The sequence below is a fragment of the Cololabis saira genome, chromosome 22 (genome assembly GCF_033807715.1).
Source record: "Cololabis saira isolate AMF1-May2022 chromosome 22, fColSai1.1, whole genome shotgun sequence".
NCBI classification, from domain to species: domain Eukaryota; kingdom Metazoa; phylum Chordata; class Actinopteri; order Beloniformes; family Belonidae; genus Cololabis; species Cololabis saira.
Genome location: NC_084608.1, coordinates 35,546,213 through 35,563,755, shown reverse-complemented (window position 1 = coordinate 35,563,755; position 17,543 = coordinate 35,546,213). Strand labels below are relative to the sequence as shown.

The 17,543-nt window shown below is 33.6% G+C and overlaps 1 protein-coding gene and 1 long non-coding RNA gene across 3 annotated transcripts in view; one reads left to right on the top strand and one right to left on the bottom strand.

Moving 5' to 3' along the window:
• LOC133423113 (NACHT, LRR and PYD domains-containing protein 14-like) overlaps nt 1–17,543 on the top strand; it is a 485,953-nt gene that overhangs the window by 389,684 nt on the left and 78,726 nt on the right. The gene's annotated exons all lie outside the window — the stretch shown is intronic.
• Nucleotides 5,367–6,701, bottom strand: LOC133423161 (uncharacterized). The gene is made up of 3 exons (XR_009770804.1): nt 6,618–6,701; nt 5,744–5,783; nt 5,367–5,466 (listed from the first exon to the last, which is right to left on the bottom strand). It is a non-coding gene; the product is annotated as an uncharacterized LOC133423161 (long non-coding RNA).

Sequence of the window (17,543 nt, the reverse complement as noted above, 5' to 3'; positions counted from 1 at the left end):
ATATACAACATATAATATATATATATATATATATATATATATATATATATATGTAGCGGGTCCCGGCTGGGCCGCTAGCAGATAAGATAATCCTGGAACCGGAGTACTGGAAACACACAAATAAAATTAGTGACACCGGACCACCTCTGCTCATTCTCCAGTCCAACGGATTATATTTATTCACATATTTTCTTTAACTGTTCACTGCAACAATTAATTATCTCTGTATACTGATGCATTGGTATCAACCATATGACACATTTCCAGGAAATGTATATCTTAAGTTTTTCTTTCAGAAATAAACAACAAAATAACCAATATCCTTTGCATTAAACCAAAGAAACATTTTTCTTTGTAATCATGCACAAATGTCTATAACTAATCATGTAATCTCATCAATCATGTACACTCTTTTCTCAAACACACATCACTAATCATGTAATCTGAGCCATCATGTACAAACTTTTCTGTCTCTTACTGAAAGAGTATTTTTGTACCTAAAGTACATAAAGTAAATTAAGTGTTCACTTAACATAACAGAATAATAATTATTGCAGTCACTAACTCACGTTATATAACATTAACACAAATTAAAATACATAGCTGACCGATAGCTTGAGCTTTTGGCTTTGAACTCGGTCTTGCGTTACCATGGCAACAGCCGTAACTGCTGTTAGCTTGTAGCTTAGTATTTAGTGCTGAGCACGACACTACACAAACACTGCTGCGCTCACACACACACACACACACACGCACACACAGTAATAATGCCCAACCTGAATCATGTATCATACACACAATTCTTAAAAACAACCCACAAATGCCGGGGAGCCAAAATAAATAAATAAAAAGTACATGTAATCTAGCTGCGGTGGCGGCCGCCATCTTCACATACTCAGTTGTCACGTACGCTTGGATCATGGATGTATTATAAAACGGCTTGGATTCACTGTACTTAGTAACTGAACTCGTAACTTTTCGACTTTACGTCCGGGGTTTTTATATTAAGTTAAATACATCTGAAGTCACAGCAAAACATAAATAACCAACCTGGAAACACACAAATAAAATTAGTGACACCGGACCACCTCTGCTCATTCTCCAGTCCAACGGATTATGAGCTTCCCGTCCCCGTCGCGCTGTGAAGAGTCCCAGTGGCGCGGGCCGGGGCCGGTGCTGCCACCCTGTGTCCGTTTCTGGTACTAAAAGTCCTTGTGTGTTTCTTTCTTGTTCTCATTTTCGCAGGATGAAATAATAAAATAAAAAGATACAAAAACCAAAGATAGCAATAAACCAAAAAGTGACTTCAGCGGAGATAAAACAATAATAATAATAATAATAATAATTACTACAAAAACACTTTTGTGAGTATCACAATGATAATAATAATAATAATAATAATAACAATAATAATAATAATAATAATAATAATAATAATAATAATAATAATAATAATAATAATAATATAGTAATAATAATAATAATAATAATAATAATAATAATAATAGTAGTAATAATAATAATAATAATAATAATAATACATGTAAATAATCATTATTCAGCCTCACAACAACCCGTGAGGCTCATTTTTCCACATAAACAACAGTAAACAACAACTTCAGTGGACTCACGTGCTGCTTAATCAAAGCAACAAAGGACAATAATCACGTCAACAATAACATGTTGCTAAATGGGCAGTTCAGTGACTGCACACAGGAAGAAAAGCGTTTTGCTCACCGTTTGAAGAGGAAGAGCATCCTCCCGTCTTCCATGGTGGTAAAGTGGTGAATGAGCCGTCGTAGAAACTCCCACTGGCCTTTAGGTCCTCGACAGCAACAGTCCATGTTTCTGTTTCTGACATCCCGCTGAAGATGCTGACGAGCCCAGAACCCTGCAAGAGTGCTGTCACTTTAGTCAAGTATTGCTACTAAAAACCCTCCATAACTGCACTAATAATGTTGCTACTTTACTGAGGAATCAACACACACGCCGTTATTTCCTTCATGACGTGTGTATAAGTGTAAGTGCATGTATGTATTCCTGTCTAATGTATTTATGTTCATTGGCTTTTGATTCTCCAGGAGAACAATTCACATGTGTGTGTGAATAAAGAAATAAAATGAAGAAAAAATACCCAAATAAAAAATAAATTGATGTTAATGTGCTGTAATGTGATAATAATCATGACCGGTACGTTGTATTTCCAGACCAGTCGTCTCATCTTGTACATTTAATATCAGTTCTGTGTCTATCTGAACGTATTGATTCATCTATGAACTCTACATTTAATATCAGTTCTGTGTCTATCTGAACTTATTGATTCATCTATGAACTCTACATTTAATATCAGTTCTGTGTCTATCTGAACTTATTCATTCATCTATGAACTCTATTCCAGCAGTCCGGGCTCAGAGCTCTTTCCCGCCTTACGCGGTTGCTAGGCAACGAGCCCCACCGGCTGATTCCGTTAGGTTTACGTTTATCAACAATACAAACATAAAATCTAAGCATAAACTCACACATTACACATTCACCCATCAAGTACACGGTTATAACTCTCCATTCTTACCTGCAAACAGCAAGAAATAAGTATAACTTATCCTCGTTACGCCGCACACGTCTTCACAGTCAAGTGTGTTCTCGTTCTCACAGTGTAATCCCGCGAGACTTCCATTGTCCCCGAACACAGTGCAGCGCCCTCTGCTGGTGAGATTTGGACACTGCATCACCACGTTGGTCAATAAACGAACCTTTTCCTATCAAACAGACAATTTTCAACACACTCATGAGCTTTATACTTAATGCAAGTAATATTAAACATATAAATAATAATTGATTGGAATCTTTATTTCGAACAAATTAAATAAAAAAGAAAAACAATTACACAAAACATCAGAAAAGGATACCAATAAACAGTCATTAAACAAATCAAAGGGAAATAAACCTTCATGCCCGAAAAGGAGTAAGTAAAAAACTTATGAGGTCCTAACGCTTGTTTCTTTTTCAATTTGGCTTGAATTCAAAATAAAAATAATTATAAATAAATATAACAGCAAGTTTTACTTTCTCAAAAAATGTACCTGTTATTACATTATAAAAATATTACAGCACTTCATTACAATATTACACCTGAGCATTCTAAATATTATTATAATAAATTATAAACCAGAGCAATTATAAATAATATACATATACAACATATATATAATATATATATATATACACACACACACATCCTATCATAAACAATATAATCATTATTATATATACCATTTTATATACGTACATTATGCTGAATCCCCACACGATCACTACCTCATGTCTCCTCTGCCCTGTATTTGGTAAAAATCTTTTCTTTGTAGGTATTTGGTTTTGAACCTGTAAATGGAAGATAATAATGTGGTTTATTACCGATGGCTCTGTAAGCCGCATTTTCACCACGTAACATTTACGCTGTTTTACACATAAAAAGCTAAATAATGAAGAGAGACGAGGTGGAGACGACAGAGCCACAACACAGAAGGACGTAAACCGTTCAAAAAGTCACATTAAAATGGGACTTCTCTGCTTCCATCAGCACACACTTTTTTCTCTAAATGTTTTTGTAAATTGAACATCCAGGTGGAACAAAAGTCGGGCATTATCACAGCTTTGGAGGTTTGCTACTGTGGACACAAAATCCAAACTGTATTTATAGTCAAACATTTCATTCAATCAAATAGCCGCGTACAGTGAATAAAAGGGTGAAATAGAAATTGGACTGATTGTGATTAATTAGTAATTAGGATTCTGAAATACCACTAACCTCCACTGGTCGTATGTGACGTCACCAGGTCTGGACCAAGACGGCCGCTCTGTCAGCACGTTATAGTATAGTATATTTTTATATATATATCATATATTATAGTACTCTGTCAGCACGTTATAGTATAGTATATTTTTATATATATATCATATATTATAGTACTCTGTCAGCACGTTATAGTATAGTATATTTTTATAGTATATATCATATATTATAGTACTCTGTAAGCACGTTATAGTATAGTATATTTTTATAGTATATATCATATATTATAGTGTAACAAATTGTATTCGATAGTGTTTTTTCAATAAAGGATTGCAACAGTTCGCCCTCTAGCGGTTATACAAGGTAACTGCAGTCAGTGTTAAGTTACAAGGTTTAAATGACAAAAGTACTTCCTGTTATTCCTTTCAAAATAAATACACAATAAACAGTTAAAAAGTCAAAACGAGTGTTTCGGAGAGAAATTAGTGCAAAAACAATGTTAATCTGTCTTCTGTCATTAATTAATGTAATTACAGTCGGTAATCTATGAATAGTTCTGTAATTAACTAAAGTGCAAAACTGCAATAAAAGACAATATTGACAAGACACAAGACATGAAACATAAAACAGATCATGCAACCTAAAATAGAGAAGAATCGAGGACCGGTGTTCTGCCGAGTTGTCCTACCTCCGCGAATCGTCCTACCCGTAGGATGAAATGACATACGTCTCTGCCGAGATGTCCTACCTCGGCGAGATGTCCTACCTTGCCGAGGTGTCCTCCCTCGGCAGAAAATACTACCATACGATCCCCGATTCTTTTATCTCAGTTTTCTTTTTTTCAAAACCTTTTTCATGCAAATAGACGATTTAACAGCAGGAAGTCAGAATGTGCGTCCACATCTATATGTAAGACGCTTCGGCGGAAGAAAAACCCGTCAAATCACGCTTCTACATACATATTGGCAGGTAGGATGATTTGACAGATGAAAATACCCCGTCAGATCACGCTTCTACATAGACATCAACATTTATCTATGTGGAAGCGTGATCTCACAGGGTCATTTCATCTGTCAAATCATCCTACCTGCATTTATCTATGTGGAAACATGATCTCACAGAATATTTTCATTTGTCAAATCATCCTACCTGCATTTATCTATGTGGAAACATGATCTCACAGAATATTTGCATCTGTCAAATCATCCTACCTGCATTTATCTATGTAGAAGCGTGATCTCACAGGTTACAATTTAATTTAATTTAATACAATTTAAAAAACTTTACATTCATAAAGTCATTTCACATAAAACAATTATAATTCTTTTATAAAAATGTTTACCATTCCAAACATTCAGCAGTCAATCAGCAGTGTAGGCATCTCTGTTGTTCTTACATTTCTACATTTTGTAGCATGCGCACCTACCAAGCACCTACCAAGCCACCTATCAAGCATCTATTATGAAATGTGTATTTAAAAGTACACTTTATTATGTGTACAGAAAAAACCAGTAGTTGTAGTAGTCGTTGTAATTACCACATTGTGGCAACTGATTATCCAAGCATTTTTACACTGACCCGGATTTTGTAGCAGCTACAGGCAATCTGCTTCCTGTAATCAGCCTCAGCTGTGGTGACGACCTCTGTGGATTCCTCAGTGATGAAGTTTCTGCAAACTGAAACGCAGTGTTATTATGCACATTCACATAGTCACCAAGTTGGAAGAAGAGGACATTCATTTGGTAATAATCTATCTAGTCATATATATATAGTCAGATATTCAGGTAACGTAACTAATCATTTGTAAAGCACTCTTCTCAGCACTGGTAAATAGAGCGCTTCATAGAATATATAAACCAAAATAAAAAATCATCCCAAAAAATAACAGTAAACCTATAATATTTAGGATATGCAAAAATAGGATTAATAAATAATAATAGGTCGAGGAACTACCTGGTTGACGATGGTTCAGGAGCTAGAAGAGAATAGGTTTCTGACAAAGACAGACAGACAGTGTCATGGTTTCTCAGTTTGATATGTTTTTTACTTGTTAACTCACTCTCCTGTCATTCCAGACCCTGCCACCCTCATCAGCCAGAAATCCACTCATTCCCTTCACCTGTGCTTCCCCTGCCCAGCTCCACACCTGGTTTCCCTCATCAGCAGTTCCCCTCATATACCGGCCCATTTCCACCTTCTAGTTTGCCAGATTGTCGAGTGTTTGTGCCTCACTTTCCAGCGTTCCCGATTTTTGATCCGTTTTCTGCCTGCCTGTCTGTGTGCGACCCTGCCTGATTCCGGTTTTTGGATTTTTGCCTACCCCCTTGGATTGTTTGCCTGATCTGCCTGACTACCCGGTTTTGACCCCTGCCTGCCTTTGACCCTGATTAAAGCCTCTTGGACTCTGATTGTGTTTGGTGTCGTGCATTTGGGTTCTCTGTCTTTGAGCCGTGACAGACAGACTTATTATATTATTTATTATATACTAGCATATTATATATCATGCACATATTATATATAACATATGACAGCAATACATATATTATTATTATCATTATTATTATTATTATTATTATTATTATTAGTAGTAGTAGTAGTAGTAGTAGTATTACCATTGTTATTACTATTATTATTTTTGCACTACACCCCACCCTACTATTTACTCATATAGTTTATATTCAATTAACAAAAGCCATGCAAAGGCTGGTCGACACGCACGCAAACATGAAAAACTACAAGAAAGTTGGAATTTGGTTGTAGTAAACACTAAATTCGCACGCAAACATGAAAAACTACAATTTGGTTGCAGGAAACACTAAATTCTTACCGTTTTCACAGTTTTCTTCTTAAACAGCTGATCGGTAGGACGATTCCGTGTTGTTTTAGTCAAGTCGACGCTGTTGACTCGTGCGCATGCGCAGTGACGCAAAGTAGGACATCTCGCCGGGTAGGATAATTTGACAGAACACCTGTCCTCGATTCTTCTCTATTTTAGATTTCATGATCTGTTTCATGTTTCATATCTTGTGTCTTGTCAATATTGTCTTCTATTGCAGTTTTGCACTTTGGTCCGCTGTTTTTGTTTAAAGTGTTAAAAAATAAAGTAAATACATAGCTTTTTTTAAATTCTTTTGCAGAAAGTTTGATCACTGTTGTTGCGATGATGAGAACAGATCGCCCTCTGGTGGTGACACTAGAAACTACCGTTTTCTTCCACTTAACGACATTATCGTCTGTAATTCATTTCAATTACAGAACTATTTATAAATTACCGACTGTAATTACATTAATTAATGACAGAAGACAGATGAAGATTGTTTTTGCACTAATTTCCTCCAAGAATCAAACTTGTCGTCGTGCTTTTTACTGTTTATTGTCAATTTATTTTGAAAGGAATAACAGGAAGTAATTTGTCATTTAAACCTTCTAACTTTACACTGACTGCAGTTACCTTGTATAACCGCTAGAGGGCGAACTGTTGCAATCCTTTATTGAAAAAACACCATAGAACTCGGTTTATTATATACTATAAAAATAAACTATATTATACTATAACTTTATTATACTATAACCGGAACTGTCACCTCGAGGAAAACCCTTAAAAAAGAGAAAAAAGAGACTCCTTTAACCGTGAAACTGTGGTTTTGTGTTGCTTCTCACAGCAGGTGTGGGTTTTTTTCTTAATTCTTTTATTTGTGTCAAAGGTTCATTCTAAAACAAACATGGTAAATCTACATTCCATACAAATACATTTGTAATTGAAACGAGGTTGATAAAGGGAACAGTAGATTGGACACTGTATGTTCGTTCGTTTTTATTTATTTCAACATGTATAAAAAAAGAAGAAGAAAAGATAAGAAAACAAATCCAGGTGGACATTCCACCACATAAAGAAAAAAAACACATCAAAACACATATTTCAGTTACATGTTGGAAAAGGAGTGGGAGGAAGTATAAATGTATTTAATCCCACCCCCTTTCCACAACTAAACATAAATGATATGTCAGTATTTACTTTTTATACTATACACTAATTTGTATAAATAAATATATATCATTTTTACAAAAATAACCTGTTTAATACCAGATGTAAGCTCTATCATAAATATAATATAGTATGTAAACCTGAGAATAAAGTGTGTAGATTGAATGTCCCATGACAATTATACAGTAATATAATATGAAAATAAGGTACAAACAATAATAAATAAATTAAATACATGACATTTAAGTAAAATAATACAGCAAAGTCCATCATACAAGGGGTAAGTAAGGATATCAGTCTTCTAAATCAGTGGGAAAATGTCTTAACACTTCATACATTTTTTGTGCTTTTGTTTCAGTTATTAGTTTTAAAGATTTTAAATATAATCCAAATTAATTTAAATCACAGCCGGTATGTTAAACATGTCCGGTCCTCGATTCTTCTCTATTTTAGGTTTCATGATCTGTTTTATGTTTCATGTCTTGTGTCTTGTCAATATTGTCTTTTATTGCAGTTTTGCAACTTTGGTCCGCTGTTTTGGTTTAAAGTGCTAAAAAATAAAGTAAATACATAGCTTTTAACACTATTTTGTATAAAGTGTATACAGTTATACAATCTACAACTTTACTGAGGCAGCAGTATTAATAACAACACAAATAAAATGAAATACAACAAAATAAAAACATTTGTAGCTTTTCTTTATTTTTCTACAGTTTCATGACTGGTGTTACGGTGTTACGACCGCCCTCTGGTGGTGACACTAGAAACTACAGTTTTGGTCCATTTAACGACATTATCGTCTGTAATTCATTTTAATTACAGAACTATTCATAAATTATCGACTGTAATTACATTAATTAATGACAGAAGACAGATGAAGATTGTTTTTGCACTAATTTCTCCTCGAAACAGACTCGTTTTTTGCCTTTTTAACTGTTTAATGTGGATTTATTTTGAAAGCAATAACAGGAAGTAATTTTGTCATTTAAATCTTCTAACTTTACACTGACTGCAGTTACCTTGTATAACCGCTAGAGGGCGAACTGTTGCAATCCTTTATTGAAAAAACACCATAGAACTCGGTTTATTACATAATGTATACTATAAAAATAAACTATATTATACTATAACTTTATTATACTATAACCGGAACTGTCACCTCGAGGAAAACCCTTAAAAAAGAGAAAAAAGAGACTCCTTTAACCGTGAAACTGTGGTTTTGTGTTGCTTCTCACAGCAGGTTTGGGTTTTTTTCTTAATTCTTTTATTTGTGTCAAAGGTTCATTCTAAAACAAACATGGTAAATCTACATTCCATACAAATACATTTGTAATTGAAACGAGGTTGATAAAGGGAACAGTAGATTGGACACTGTATGTTCGTTCCTTTTTATTTATTTCAACATGTATAAAAAATAAATAAGAAAAGATAAGAAAACAAATACAGGTGGACATTCCACCACATAAAGAAAAAAAACACATCAAAACACATATTTCAGTTACATGTTGGAAAAGGAGTGGGAGGAAGTATAAATGTATTTAATCCCACCCCCTTTCCACAACTAAACATAAATGATATGTCTGTATTTACTTTTTATACTATACACTAATTTGTATAAATAAATATATATCATTTTTACAAAAATAACCTGTTTAATACCAGATGTAAGCTCTATCATAAATATAATATAGTATGTAAACCTGAGAATAAAGTGTGTAGATTGAATGTCCCATGACAATTATACAGTAATATAATATGAAAATAAGGTAGAAACAATAATAAATAAATTAAATACATGACATTTAAGTAAAATAATACAGCAAAGTCCATCATACAAGGGGTAAGTAAGGATATCAGTCTTCTAAATCAGTGGGAAAATGTCTTAACACTTCATACATTTTTTGTGCTTTTGTTTCAGTTATTAGTTTTAAAGATTTTAAATATAATCCAAATTAATTTAAATCACAGCCGGTATGTTAAACATGTCCGGTCCTCGATTCTTCTCTATTTTAGGTTTCATGATCTGTTTTATGTTTCATATCTTGTGTCTTGTCAATATTGTCTTTATTGCAGTTTTGCACTTTGGTCCGCTGTTTTTGTTTAAAGTGCTAAAAAATAAAGTAAATATATAGCTTTCAACATTATTTTGTATAAAGTTTATACAGTTATACAATCTACAACTTTACTGAGGCAGCAGTATTAATAACAACACAAATAAAATGAAATAGACCCCTTTCCAGCCTACGTCATCACAGGATGGGCGCGCATTGTTGCGGCGGAAGAGCGGTAGAAGTTGTATGAGTTTGAATGGAGCGAGGGAAGATTTGTTTCTTAAATTGCGTTTTTGGAGTTGCAGTAACGTTATAGAAGAACAACATGTCCACCAGCTGTTGTGTGTACGGGTGTACAAATCCAAATCCTGAGGAACATACATTTTTTGCAATTCCCAGAGGAATAATGATGATATTGTTATTGTGTGTGCTAGTCTCACAAACCTTAGTAAAAGTGTTGTTCCGAAAAAATCTAAAAAATAAGGGTTCTGAATAATAACATCAAGTCTTGACATTTTTTTATTTTCTCATCAGTGATTTGGAGCTGTGACTATGAATTGAATATCAGCCATTAATGATTTACTTGACTATTACAATTTTGCTAATAAACTACCGGAGTTATTTGTTTTTTCTCACTGATTGTGTAAATGTATTGATTATTTTCTCTTTTTAAAGCTACAAACATCCAACTTCCACAGCTTTAAATATGCTGCACAAATATACATATATTCACTATGTGTTGTATATCAAACTCAGGTATATTATAGATATATTAATCCCCACAAACCGTCAAATAAAAATAATGAATTTACCTAAAAATAATGAACTAAGTTTTAAAAAACAGTATTTTGCATTATATGCCTTTTAATGTTTTTCTTTTTATCATATTAGTGGGAATATGTTTCTGTAAATTAATGGTGATAATGTGAGATGCAGGATGGACAATAAAGCTCATATAATTTTTAATTTTTTTTTAATTAACTATCAGCTTCATTCAGCAGCACAGACAAAGGTACACATGACATGGCTTTCATTCAAAGGCAATGCTTAATGAAACTCATTAAGAAACAAAGGGGACAGATAAGATAAGGGGAAGATAAATTAAATAAATATGAAATAATGAAATAACTTAAAATGTCTAGTGTATACAATACATTCAGTTGTCATAATTCTTTACAAACTTCAGCTGTGACAGCTGCTGACAGCTGCAGCTTCTCCTGAGTGTAAACACTAGGTTTCTCCACCAAATACAGATGAATATCCGGCCATTGGACATCGGGCCACTTTGTGATATCTTCCTCCGGGAAGGAAGTTACTTTCCATCCGCCAAAGTTAGTTTAGTAACGTAATTTCCATGATCTTTTTCCGTCAATGGCTGGTGTAAACTGTCATGAACTCCGTCTTTCTGCCGCAACAATGCGCGCGCAGCATGCCTACGTCATACTTGTTTACAAACACGGAAAGGGGTCTATACAACAAAATAAAAAACATTTGTAGCTTTTCTTTATTTTTCTACAGTTTCATTACTGGTGTTACGGTGTTACGACCGCCCTCTGGTGGTGACACTAGAAACTACAGTTTTGTTCCATTTAACGACATTATCGTCTGTAATTAATTTTAATTACAGAACTATTCATAAATTACCGACTGTAATTACATTAATTAATGACAGAAGACAGATGAAGATTGTTTTTGCACTAATTTCTCCTCGAAACAGACTCGTTTTTTGCCTTTTTAACTGTTTAATGTGGATTTATTTTGAAAGCAATAACAGGAAGTAATTTTGTCATTTAAATCTTCTAACTTTACACTGACTGCAGTTACCTTGTATAACCGCTAGAGGGCGAACTGTTGCAATCCTTTATTGAAAAAACACCATAGAACTCGGTTTATTACATAATATATACTATAAAAATAAACTATATTATACTATAACTTTATTATACTATAACCGGAACTGTCACCTCGAGGAAAACCCTTAAAAAAGAGAAAAAAGAGACTCCTTTAACCGTGAAACTGTGGTTTTGTGTTGCTTCTCACAGCAGGTGTGGGGTTTTTTCCTAATTCTTTTATTTGTGTCAAAGGTTCATTCTAAAACAAACATGGTAAATCTACATTCCATACAAATACATTTGTAATTGAAACGAGGTTGATAAAGGGAACAGTAGATTGGATACTGTATGTTCGTTCGTTTTTATTCATTTCAAAATGTATAAAAAAGAAGAAGAAAAGATAAGAAAACAAATCCAGGTGGACATTCCACCACATAAAGAAAAAAAACACATCAAAACACATATTTCAGTTACATGTTGGAAAAGGAGTGGGAGGAAGTATAAATGTATTTAATCCCACCCCCTTTCCACAACTAAACATAAATGATATGTCTGTATTTACTTTTTATACTATACACTCATTTGTATAAATAAATATATATCATTTTTACAAAAATAACCTGTTTAATACCAGATGTAAGCTCTATCATAAATATAATATAGTATGTAAACCTGAGAATAAAGTGTGTAGATTGAATGTCCCATGACAATTATACAGTAATATAAAATGAAAATAAGGTACAAACAATAATAAATAAATTAAATACATGACATTTAAGTAAAATAATACAGCAAAGTCCATCATACAAGGGGTAAGTAAGGATATCAGTCTTCTAAATCAGTGGGAAAATGTCTTAACACTTCATACATTTGTTGTGCTTTTGTTTCAGTTATTAGTTTTAAAGATTTTAAATATAATCCAAATTAATTTAAATTACAGCCGGTATGTTAAACATGTCCGGTCCTCGATTCTTCTCTATTTTAGGTTTCATGATCTGTTTTATGTTTCATATCTTGTGTCTTGTCAATATTGTCTTTTATTGCAGTTTTGCAACTTTGGTCCGCTGTTTTTGTTTAAAGTGCTAAAAAATAAAGTAAATATATAGCTTTTAACACTATTTTGTATAAAGTGTATACAGTTATACAATCTACAACTTTACTGAGGCAGCAGTATTAATAACAACACAAATAAAATGAAATAGACCCCTTTCCAGCCTACGTCATCACAGGATGGGCGCGCATTGTTGCGGCGGAAGAAGTTGCATGAGTTTGACTAGAGCGAAGGAAGATTTGTTTCTTAAGTTGCGTTTTTGGAGTTGCAGTAACGTTATAGAATAACAACATGCCCACCAGCTGTTGTGTGTACGGGTGTACAAATCCAAATCCTGAGGAACATACATTTTTTGCAATTCCCAGAGGAATAATGATGATATTGTTATTGTGTGTGCTAGTCTCACAAACCTTAGTAAAAGTGTTGTTCCGAAAAAATCTAAGAAATAAAGGTTCTGAATAATAACATCAAGTCTTGACATTTTTTTATTTTCTCATCAGTGATTTGGAGCTGTGACTATGAATTGAATATCAGCCATTAATGATTTACTTGACTATTACAATTTCGCTAATAAACTACCGGAGTTATTTGTTTTTTCTCACCGATTGTGTAAATGTATTGATTATTTTCTCTTTTTAAGCTACAAACATCCAACTTCTACAGCTGTAAATATGCTGCACAAATATACATATATTCACTATGTGTTGTATATCAAACTCAGGTATATTATAGATATATTAATCCCCACAAACCGTCAAATAGAAATAATGAATTTACCTAAAAATAATGAACTAAGTTTTAAAAAACAGTATTTTGCATTATATGCCTTTTAATGTTTTTCTTTTTATCATATTAGTGGGAATATGTTTCTGTAAATTAATGGTGATAATGTGAGATGCAGGATGGACAATAAAGCTCATATAATTTTTCATTTTTTTTTAATTAACTATCAGCTTCATTCAGCAGCACAGACAAAGGTACACATGACATGGCTTTCATTCAAAGGCAATGCTTAATGAAACTCATTAAGAAACAAAGGGGACACAGTAAATTAACAAAAATAATAAGATAAATTAAATAAATATGAAATAATGAAATAACTTAAAATGTCTAGTGTATACAATACATTCAGTTGTCATAATTCTTTACAAACTTCAGCTGTGACAGCTGCTGACAGTGTCGCAGCTTCTCCTGAGTGTAAACACTAGCTTTCTCAACCAAATACAGATGAATATCCGGCCATTGGACATCGGGCCACTTTGTGATATCTTCCTCCGGGAAGGAAGTTACTTTCCATCCGCCAAAAATAGTTTAGTAACGTAATTTCCATGATCTTTTTCCGTCAATCGGCTGGTGTAAACTGTCATGAACTCCGTCTTTCTGCCGCAACAATGCGCGCGCAGCATGCCTACGTCATACTTGTTTACAAACACGGAAAGGGGTCTATACAACAAAATAAAAAACATTTGTAGCTTTTCTTTATTTTTCTACAGTTTCATTACTGGTGTTACGGTGTTACGACCGCCCTCTGGTGGTGACACTAGAAACTACAGTTTTGTTCCATTTAACGACATTATCGTCTGTAATTAATTTTAATTACAGAACTATTCATAAATTATCGACTGTAATTACATTAATCAATGACAGAAGACAGATGAAGATTGTTTTTGCACTAATTTCTCCTCGAAACAGACTGGTTTTTTGCCTTTTTAACTGTTTAATGTGGATTTATTTTGAAAGCAATAACAGGAAGTACTATTGTCATTTAAACCTTCTAACTTTACACTGACTGCAGTTACCTTGTATAACCGCTAGAGGGCGAACTGTTGCAATCCTTTATTGAAAAAACACCATAGAACTCGGTTTATTACATAATATATACTATAAAAATAAACTATATTATACTATAACTTTATTATACTATAACCGGAACTGTCACCTCGAGGAAAACCCTTAAAAAAGAGAAAAAAGAGACTCCTTTAACCGTGAAACTGTGGTTTTGTGTTGCTTCTCACAGCAGGTGTGGGTTTTTTTCCTAATTCTTTTATTTGTGTCAAAGGTTCATTCTAAAACAAACATGGTAAATCTACATTCCATACAAATACATTTGTAATTGAAACGAGGTTGATAAAGGGAACAGTAGATTGGACACTGTATGTTCGTTCGTTTTTATTCATTTCAAAATGTATAAAAAAGAAGAAGAAAAGATAAGAAAACAAATCCAGGTGGACATTCCACCACATAAAGAAAAAAAACACATCAAAACACATATTTCAGTTACATGTTGGAAAAGGAGTGGGAGGAAGTATAAATGTATTTAATCCCACCCCCTTTCCACAACTAAACATAAATGATATGTCTGTATTTACTTTTTATACTATACACTCATTTGTATAAATAAATATATATCATTTTTACAAAAATAACCTGTTTAATACCAGATGTAAGCTCTATCATAAATATAATATAGTATGTAAACCTGAGAATAAAGTGTGTAGATTGAATGTCCCATGACAATTATACAGTAATATAATATGAAAATAAGGTACAAACAATAATAAATAAATTAAATACATGACATTTAAGTAAAATAATACAGCAAAGTCCATCATACAAGGGGTAAGTAAGGATATCAGTCTTCTAAATCAGTGGGAAAATGTCTTAACACTTCATACATTTTTTGTGCTTTTGTTTCAGTTATTAGTTTTAAAGATTTTAAATATAATCCAAATTAATTTAAATCACAGCCGGTATGTTAAACATGTCCGGTCCTCGATTCTTCTCTATTTTAGGTTTCATGATCTGTTTTATGTTTCATGTCTTGTGTCTTGTCAATATTGTCTTTTATTGCAGTTTTGCACTTTGGTCCGCTGTTTTTGTTTAAAGTGCTAAAAAATAAAGTAAATACATAGCTTTTAAAACTATTTTGTATGAAGTTAATACAATTATACAATCTACAACTTTACTGAGGCAGCAGTGTTAATAACAACACAAATAAAATGAAATACAACAAAATAAAAAACATTTGTAGCTTTTCTTTATTTTTCTACAGTTTCATTACTGGGGCCTGTACTACGAAGCGGGATTTGGGGTTAGCGAGGTAACTTCAGGTTTAACCCTGGGTTTTCAGGACTACGACGGTGGTTCACTTCTTATCGGGGCACATCGCCATGGTAACTTATGCTGAACAGCTAACCTGCTCCGGAGCAGGTTATGTTCGAGATACAGATCGCCGGGTATAAAAGCACCGCCCACTGACCAATCAGCTCTCTTGGAAAATGGCATGCCCTTTCGAAGAGAATCCAGTGGAGCTCGGTGCGCGGATCGTGAGAGGATCCCTCCGAAGAGAACGCGTATTCAGGGACCGCCAAAACCCCTTTGCTTTCCCTGATGAGTACCTGTATGAACGATCCAAAAAAAAAGGAAAAAAAGAAAAAAGAGGTGGAGGAGAAAATAAAAAATAAATCAATCAATGAATAAATAAAACAAATCATCACCCAAAATCCGATGTACAGTCAATCCAAAACTAATACCAATTAAATAAATAAATCAAGAAGAAATGAAAAAGAAGATGCATTTGTAAGGGGATAGCAAAAAAGGGATTTTCAATTTCGTCCCTCGAACATTCTGAGAAGTCACTTTAAAATACTAAATACCCCCCTCCTGAAAAAATAAAAAATAAAATAAAATAAATAAAAAAACACAATTCTTTGGTACAGCATCAGCACAAGTTATCGGTCAACAACAATAGTTATAGAACCAATATATACAGACTGTCTCAGAAAATTAGAATATTGTGATTTTCTGTAATGCAAACACAAAAACAAAAAAAATGTCATACATTCTGGATTCATTACAAATCAACTGAAATATTGCAAGCCTTTTATTATTTTAATATTGCTGATCATGGTTTACAGTTTAAGATTAAGATTCCCAGAATATTCAAATATATGTTTATATCCCTATGAACTTACGCATTTATACAGTCAGCGATCTTTTGCCAGCTGTCTTTCCTGCATTTTGCAGCTGCAACTGTGTTGCTTTTTGCCTGTATTATATGCCTATACTCATCATATTTCCGTAAAATTATTGTTTGCTCTTCGCTACTGAAATAAGCGGCTCTGACAGCGGACTTCTCCATGCTTGCGATTGGTCATGCGGTGAAAACACTGCCCCTTTTATGTGCACGCGCTCATATCCAGATTGGAGAAACCTGGGTTGATATACCGAGTTGATAACCACCGTCGTGTGACCGCTTAGCGTGATTGCAATTGTCCCGCTTAGTGAATCTGGATAAGGAAAAGATATCCTGGATATGTTGAACTTGCTTCGTAGTACAGGCCCCTGGTGTTACGGTGTTACGACCGCCCTCTGGTGGTGACACTAGAAACTACCGTTTTGTTCCATTTAACAACGTTATCGTCTGTAATTAATTTTATTTACAGAACTATTCATAAATTACCGACTGTAATTACATTAATTAATGACAGAAGACAGATGAAGATTGTTTTTGCACTAATTTCTCCTCGAAACAGACTGGTTTTGCCTTTTTAACTGTTTATTGTGGATTTATTTTGAAAGGAATAACAGGAAGTACTTTTGTCATTTAAACCTTCTAACTTTACACTGACTGCAGTTACCTTGTATAACCGCTAGAGGGCGAACTGTTGCAATCCTTTATTGAAAAAACACCATAGAACTCGGTTTATTACATAATATATACTATAAAAATAAACTATATTAAACTATAACTTTATTATACTATAACCGGAACTTTTTCCCGTTTTCTCCCAGAACGACGCGGCCTCTGGGGCTTTTCCATTTACTCGGCTCC